The sequence below is a fragment of the Thamnophis elegans genome, chromosome 6 (assembly GCF_009769535.1).
Source record: "Thamnophis elegans isolate rThaEle1 chromosome 6, rThaEle1.pri, whole genome shotgun sequence".
NCBI lineage: Eukaryota > Metazoa > Chordata > Lepidosauria > Squamata > Colubridae > Thamnophis > Thamnophis elegans.
The window spans coordinates 83,848,464-83,855,843 of NC_045546.1; the positions used below are offsets into that span (position 1 = coordinate 83,848,464).

The 7,380-nt window shown below is 40.3% G+C and overlaps 1 non-coding gene across 1 annotated transcript; it reads left to right on the top strand.

Annotated features, from left to right (window-relative positions):
- The first annotated feature begins 6,690 nt into the window (after positions 1-6,690).
- Positions 6,691-6,795, top strand: LOC116510842. The gene has a single exon (XR_004255678.1). It is a non-coding gene; the product is annotated as a U6 spliceosomal RNA (small nuclear RNA).
- Positions 6,796-7,380: the final 585 nt, after the last annotated feature.

Consider the following 7,380-nt stretch of genomic DNA (forward strand, 5'->3'; position numbering starts at 1 on the left):
TTTCACTTTGTAAGCTGCCCGGGATTGGGTGGCCTATAAATCTACTAAATAAATAAAATAAATAAATAAATTGCCACACGTTCGATTCTCACCAGCTCAAGACTGACTCAGCTTTCCATCCTTCAGAGGTTGGTAAAATGAGGACCCAGATTATTGGGAGGCAATACGCTGACTCTGTAAACTGCTTAGAGAAGGTTGTGAAGCACTGTGAAGTGGTATATAAGTCTAAATGCTATTGCTGTTGCTATGATAAGATCGCACAGGGTGGGCCTTCTCTGGGTGCCGTCAGCCAGACAATGTCGGCTGGCAACCACCTGGGGGAGGGCCTTCTCTGTAGCCGCTCCAACCCTCTGGAATAAACTGCCCCCAGAGATCCGGACCCTACCCACTCTCATGGCCTTCCGAAAGGCTATTAAAACCTGGCTATTCCGGCAGGCCCTGGGCTGTTGAACTCATGATTGAGTTCCAGCCCCGATTAGACTGGGTGTATGTTGTGGTCTTTTTAATCTATGTTTCTGTGTTTTAAACTTTTTTTTATTTTTTAAATGCATTGTTGTAAGCCGCCCGGAGTCCTTTGGGATTGGGCGGCCTATAAATTCATTAAACATCAACATCAACATCAAACATGTTCATTGGCGAGCTTCAGTTTTGTGATCAGCCAACTGTTGTGCGATGAAGAGAAACTGAGCCTGCATTTTTAAGTTTAATTGTGGGAAGATAGAAAAGGTAAATGAAATAGCCTACCTTATAAATGTTCTTTTCTGTCACCTGAGGAAAGCCCAAATTGTTTTTGTTGTTGTTGTTGTTTTTTGCTTTGTTTTCAAAGTTGGTTCCTAATACTAATTACTAAGAACTAACAAATGTTATGCTTTGGAGAGAGGGGAAATGCTACTTAGATGCCACTAGTGAAGATTAAGCACTTAAGTGCTTATTGCCTCCAAATATACGTCAGCTTTAATTGCGTGGAGCAATCAATGTTAATAGATGGTGGCAGGAACCAAAACAGCTTCCCCTTTAGACCTGTTTCAGAAAATGAAGCAGTGTACCATCCATGAATGTAGATCTTGCAGTGGGAGCAGAACTGTGTTTAAATGTGGCTGTGACAATGCAAATGAAATAAGGAAGGAAGGAAGGAAGGAAGGAAGAAAGGAAGGAAGGAAGGAAGGATGGAAGGGAGGTAGGTAGGTAGGTAGGTTTTATTTTATACTAGGATGGCCAAGACACCTACTGAAAAACTATAGCTATTTACTAAAAAATATATGAAAGGATTGATGGCATTACTTATCTGTTTACAAAATGACTGCTATAGCAATAGCAGTTAGACTTATATACCGCTTCATAGGGCTTTCAGCCCTCTCTAAGTGGTTTAGAGAGTCAGCATATTGCCCCCACTGTCTTGGGTCCTCATTTTACCCACCTCGGAAGGATGGAAGGCTGAGTCAACCTTGAGCCGGTGAGATTTGAACCCCCGAACTGCAGAACTGCAGTCAGCTGAAGTAGCCTGCAGTGCTGCACTCTAACCACTGCGCCACCTCAGCTATGAGGAACCTAGCTACAAAATCCTCAGTTTATTAGAATGCCGTGTACCACCTTCTCTGGGCCACTGTTCTGTAGGAGGCTTCTTACATGTCTTTGTTCACATCAGCAAGTTTCCCTTTAATTTTTTTAAAAAGAAAATTAGAAAATCATGTAATTCCCTGTGACCAAATGCACACCCAGGAAGGACTCTATGGCATAGTGTAGCCCCCCCCCCACCCCAGGAACCACATTGGGAGACCTAGAATTGCATTAGGAGCTATGGTGGCCCAGTGGTTAGAATGCAGTATTGCAGTCTGACTCTGCTCACTGCCAAGAGTTCAATTCTGACGGGCTCGAGGTTGTCTCCCTCTTCCATTCTTCCAAAGTTGGTAAAATGAGAAACCAGATTGTTGGGGCAATATGCTGACTTTGTAAACTGCTTATAGCAAAGTACTATTAAGTGGCGTATAAGTCTAACTGCTACATGCTATTGTATTATATGTGTGATTATGTGACACTTCGACACTTTCACTTTCACTCTATCGGTGAAAATCAGAGGAAGCAAATGGTTATCAATATCCTTTATCCAAATAAGCAAGTAAAGACAAATATTTTCAGTGGTTACCTTCTTGAAAGTGTTGTTGTTGTTTTTTTGTAATCTATGGATAATATTATTTGGGGAATAAAGTGCCTCTGTGTGGATTGTTCTGTACCTTTTGTGAACAAAGTTGGAAACTAAGATTAATTCCTTTCTATCTCTCTAAATGACTTTGGGGCTTTATTATTTTGCTTTCTTATGCACACAAAACATTTCCAAATGTATGCCCTGACAGATGTAATTTGTATTAGTTTAATTATTGCTCAGTTTTTTTTTCTAACCCTCCAAGCTTCCTGCAGCAACTATAATTGAGTATTATAAATAGTATTGAGATTTATTGTAGCTATATGATTCTCTTGCATAATAACTAAATGGTATGTATGGAGTGAGGGCAGAGGTGGGTTCCTACCAGTTCGCACCTATTCGGTAGAACCGGTTCGTCAAATCTACCGAACCGGTTAGAAGAGTTTCCACCAGTGGACCCGGAAAGCAGGCCACACCTACAGAAGAGGTTCCAAAATTTTTTGAAGCCCACCACTGACACACACACACACACACACACACACACACACACACACACACACACACACAGAGAGACACATACACAGACAGACAGAGAGAGAAAGAGAAAGAAAGGAAGGAATATATTTTAGACTGTGTTTGTTAAAAATCTATACTGTGTACGGGCTCTGGGAAGTCAGGTGGGGGAGGGAGGTGGGGTGTTGGGGGGGAGGGTGGGGGGAGGGAGGGATATATACTAGGTTAGATACGATGTGTTAGATTTCAACGACTTCACATGTATACTGTTTTTCTTTAATTTCTCTGTAAAAATAGGATAAGTTAAGTACATTGACATATAGTGGAAATACACCAAGGGGAGGAGGAGTGAGATAGAAGAAAGATGGGTAGAGAGGGCGGGAGAGAGGATGGGAGGGAGGGTAAGAAGGGAGGGAGGGAGTGGATCGGGAGAGAGGAGTGGTAGAGGGGTAATGGAAGTAGGGTAGAGGGGGATGATGGAGGGAAGATAGAAAGTTGGAGGGGGTGGAAGAAAGAGGTGTACGGAGAGTGGAAGAGGTATATTGGGTTTTATTTTTGGGGCTATTGTTGACAAGAGAAATGGCTGCGATTATTGTTTAATGTTATATGGCTCCGGCTATGCACAGTATATATGTGAGTGTATGAAAATGAAAAAATGGAAAAAAAATGAAAGAAAGAAAGAAAGAAAGAAAGAAAGAAAGAAAGAAAGAAAGAAAGAAAGAGTGAGAGAGAGATAAAAGAAAAAAAGGAAAAAGGGAAAGAGAGACAAAAGGAAGGAAGGAGAGAGAGAGAGAGAGAGAGAGAGAGAGAGAGAGAGAGAGAGAAAGAAAGAAAGAAAGAAAGAAAGAAAGAAAGAAAGAAAGAAAGAAAGAAAACACATGGCCAGCAAGCCACTCCCACAAAGGAGGCCACACCCACATAGTAGGTTCGAAAAAAAATTGAAACCCACCACTGAGTGAGGGGTAACAAAAGTCTCTATACAGGTATATCTATGAAGAGCTATGAAGAAGTCTTTAATACTGTGGGAAACCTGGGTCTAGTCACATTATCTCAGACAAATCTACTTCACAGAGTTGTTGCTATGTGGATAAAAGCCCAGAAAACATCCATGCAAACCGATTTAAGCCAGTATATAAATATGACAATTCATTAATAATAAATAACAGATTCTCTCCTATGAGAAATCCAGCCCACTGCATGGCAATGCTTCATGTTCAGGCTAAGAAAAATCCTCATACTTCCATCCAGTTTTTTATATACAATGGCATTATTCAAATGCAAGCCTGCTCTTGAATGTTTATTATGCCACAAGAATAGCAAAATAGGCATGCATTTTTAATTTTTTTAAAAAATCCTTTCTTCCTTTCTTCTTCTTCTTAATAGTTTAGAAAAAAACCTAAATATATTAGATATAAAACTGGAAAATAACAAGCTGTGCATTTTGTGGTATTATATTGTTCACCTATTTGTGGTCCTGCAAAGGTATTTTATTCTTAAAATCTTGAGGGATGACTCTGTTGAAATGTGAATAATTTTAACAAAGCGATTTCTTCCAAAATCTTCCCAAAAGAGAAAACTGGGTGAGAGAGGTAATCGAAAATATGAACTGCATGAAAAGAAAACTTGAAACTTATTCTTAGTTATTTATTAGTAGTAACATTTATATAGCATATTCCAAGTTTAATGATTGCAATTCGTGTTGTTCACCATGCTATGGATCAGCCACACAATAAAAAAAGATTAATTACATTGTCAGGATATAGACAACAGATTTATTCCTTTTCTAAAATTCCTTTTCTAAAAAAGCAATTTTTTAGATTATTCCTTTATCAAAGTCCAGGCTGAAATTTGGTACCTAACTATAATTTTATAGTTCTATAATTCTATAATCAGTTTTCTTCTTTAATTGTGTTCTCAGTTGTTCAGAAACTCAACCCAAAACGAGGAGTTTAGCATGAATAAATGCAAAGCTCTTATTAGCTCCCTGTGTTTGATTTTTAATTATAAAATAAGAAGAACAGAGCTATGCACACAATGGAAATGTTGTTAATAGATATTCAGACCATCTGCTAAGTTTTCTTACTGTCATTTAGGAATCAGATAAAATTACCTAACAGGTAACATAAGGAACTACAAAATAGACAAAATGACAACCACAACAGAGTCTTCTATTTATCTTTTAATTAACTACATTTAAACCCAGGCCTATCTTCAAAGAAAGGACAGGTGGTTTTTCACAATGTGTAGTATCCCATGTTATTATTCACACGTACATTTAAAGAAACTGGAGCCATCAGATATAGCCCATTTTTGCCAAGTATGTTTAACAGTTGAAAGAAGATTAAAATGATATTTCAATGCATGCTGTTATGGCCCGGCAGGAGCCGTTGGAGCTGCCGTCAGACTCTGACAGCGAGGGGTCTTATGGAGGAGGTAGAGGACCCTGGAGAGGGTGTCGACTCCGAGCAGGGCGAGGAGAGACTGGTTGGCCACCAGGTGGCGGCAGAGCATTGGATCAGAGGGAGTGTTCAGGAAAACACTTGTGAGTTGTTTTGGGAGGCACGTCGTCGAAGGGCTACTCGGCGGAAGGAACAACTGCGTAATTATAGGAGATGATTGCACTTAGCTGATACTGATTAAGATCCTCTCCTGATTATAAAAGAGACTGTTTGTGCCACGCCCTGTTTGCAGGAGTCAAAGTTCATGAGTCAGAGAAACCAACTTGGAGAAGTGGTTTGCTGTGAGAGCTTGTTTGTATTGCCTAGGTTTGTAGGACTTGCTGCCAGAGTGCTTATCTCGTTGTTTATTTTGGGCTTGCAGCCAACGAGAGTCTGGACTGATTAAAATTATTCTTATTTACGTTTGCATGCGGCTTTCATTTCTGTATGGGAGAAGGGGGGTCAAAACACATGCTTACTCAGTGAGATGATCATGTACTTCAAAAATCCTGAGGTAGATGGAAAAAAGCATAGCCGAATTAGTCTTATTTCTCTACTTCAAGTTTAATGTGCTGATGCAAACCAGTTTTTTTCTCTTTTCCAACTACTTTTCCTTCCAACTACTTTTCAACTTGAAATATATTATGAAATGGTTTAATTTTGCCACATTCAGAGAAGAGACGGTTGAAAAATGGCGGGAAAGTGCATGGAACAAACAACTACTATGAATGTTCTTTTAAATGTTATGGTCATGGGTGTGTTTGAAATATCTTTTTGAAAATATTTGAAAGGTTAAGGTTCCAGGAAAAGATTAAAAATATTTGATCCTTCCCTGCTGGATCCCCGGTCCCTCGATGATCTTTGCCGGTCTCCTGGAAGCCGGGCAACCGATCCAGGCATTCCGCATGGTGCGGAAGCTTCCTCCCCCTTTTCGTGACCGTCCGTCCGCCTGAGGCGCACGCCCTAGCAAGCAGCAAGTCTTAAACCCTAGCGGCGCTGAGCACAGCAGAGGAGGGATGCAGCAATTAAATGTGAAGATAAAAATTGGTAGAATCCTGTAGAAAAACTCCCAAGTCTTCGAAGTGAGGGAGAGTCAGGAAAAACACTCCTTCTGGGCCGGAGACTGAGGTTAATCTGAGAGGTCAGAAGGAGGAACGGAGGTGTGGCCTCAAGATTTACCTCAGTCTCCAGGGCAAAAGGGCTTGGTTAATACCCATGTGTGACTCCTCCCACACCTCACTTCGGAAACTGACTTAAGGACCATTCATGTCCATGAGACTGTTCAATGGATTAAATAGAATATTGCCATATAGTTATGGAAATCATTGAGAAGAAACATACTGACCAGATAGTGAGCTGGAAATTCACTGAGTTTTATTCACCTTCCTTTAACATCAATGCTTGGCATCTCCAACTCCTTTTATCGCTGTTTTCAACCCAAAGCCCCATTGGGAACCTATAGCTGTGCTTACATGTGTCCCATTCGGTATACAAAGTGTGCAGAGATCAGAATGTGAAACCAGTAATATGGCATTGCAGGAAAAAAACATTTAAATATCCCTTAAATATTGAACACTCTAAGAACAGGGCTTTGGAGATGCTCTCTTAGAGAACACATTTACTAATATTGAAACAATACAGAGAAGACTAGCATGTCTCCTGTGCAAGGATGAAGGGCAAATTTGTGAAGTGTTTCATAGTTAAAACTTAAATAAATAAAGAAAGAGCATGGCTTTAGAACATGAACAATCAATTGAATTTACAACAGGTGGTCTCCAATCAAACATGTCAGCAACAATCAAGAAAAATGGGGGGCACCAGAATTAAATTTCACATGTTGTTACAAAGGGTCTGAATACTTATGCCAATGTGATATTTTATGGATTTTTTTTCTTTTTAATTAATTTACAGACATTTGTAAAATTCTGTTTTCACTTTGTCGTGATGGGGTACTGAGTGTAGATTAATGAGGAAAAACTGAATTTCAACAACTGTAGAATTAGGCTGCAGCATAACAAAATTGACAAAAGTGAAGAGGGTCTGAATCTGAATGCATTGTAAGCAGTACTTAAGCAGAACTCTTACTAAACAGAGCCGGGGTGGCGCAGTGGTTAGAGTGCAGTACTGCAGGCAACTTCAGCTGACTGCAGTTCTGCAGTTCGGCTGTTCAAATCTCACCGGCTCAGGGTTGACTCAGCCTTCCATCCTTCCGAGGTGGGTAAAATGAGGACCCGGATTGTGGGGGCGATATGCTGACTCTGTAAACCGCTTAGAGAGGGCTGAAAGCCC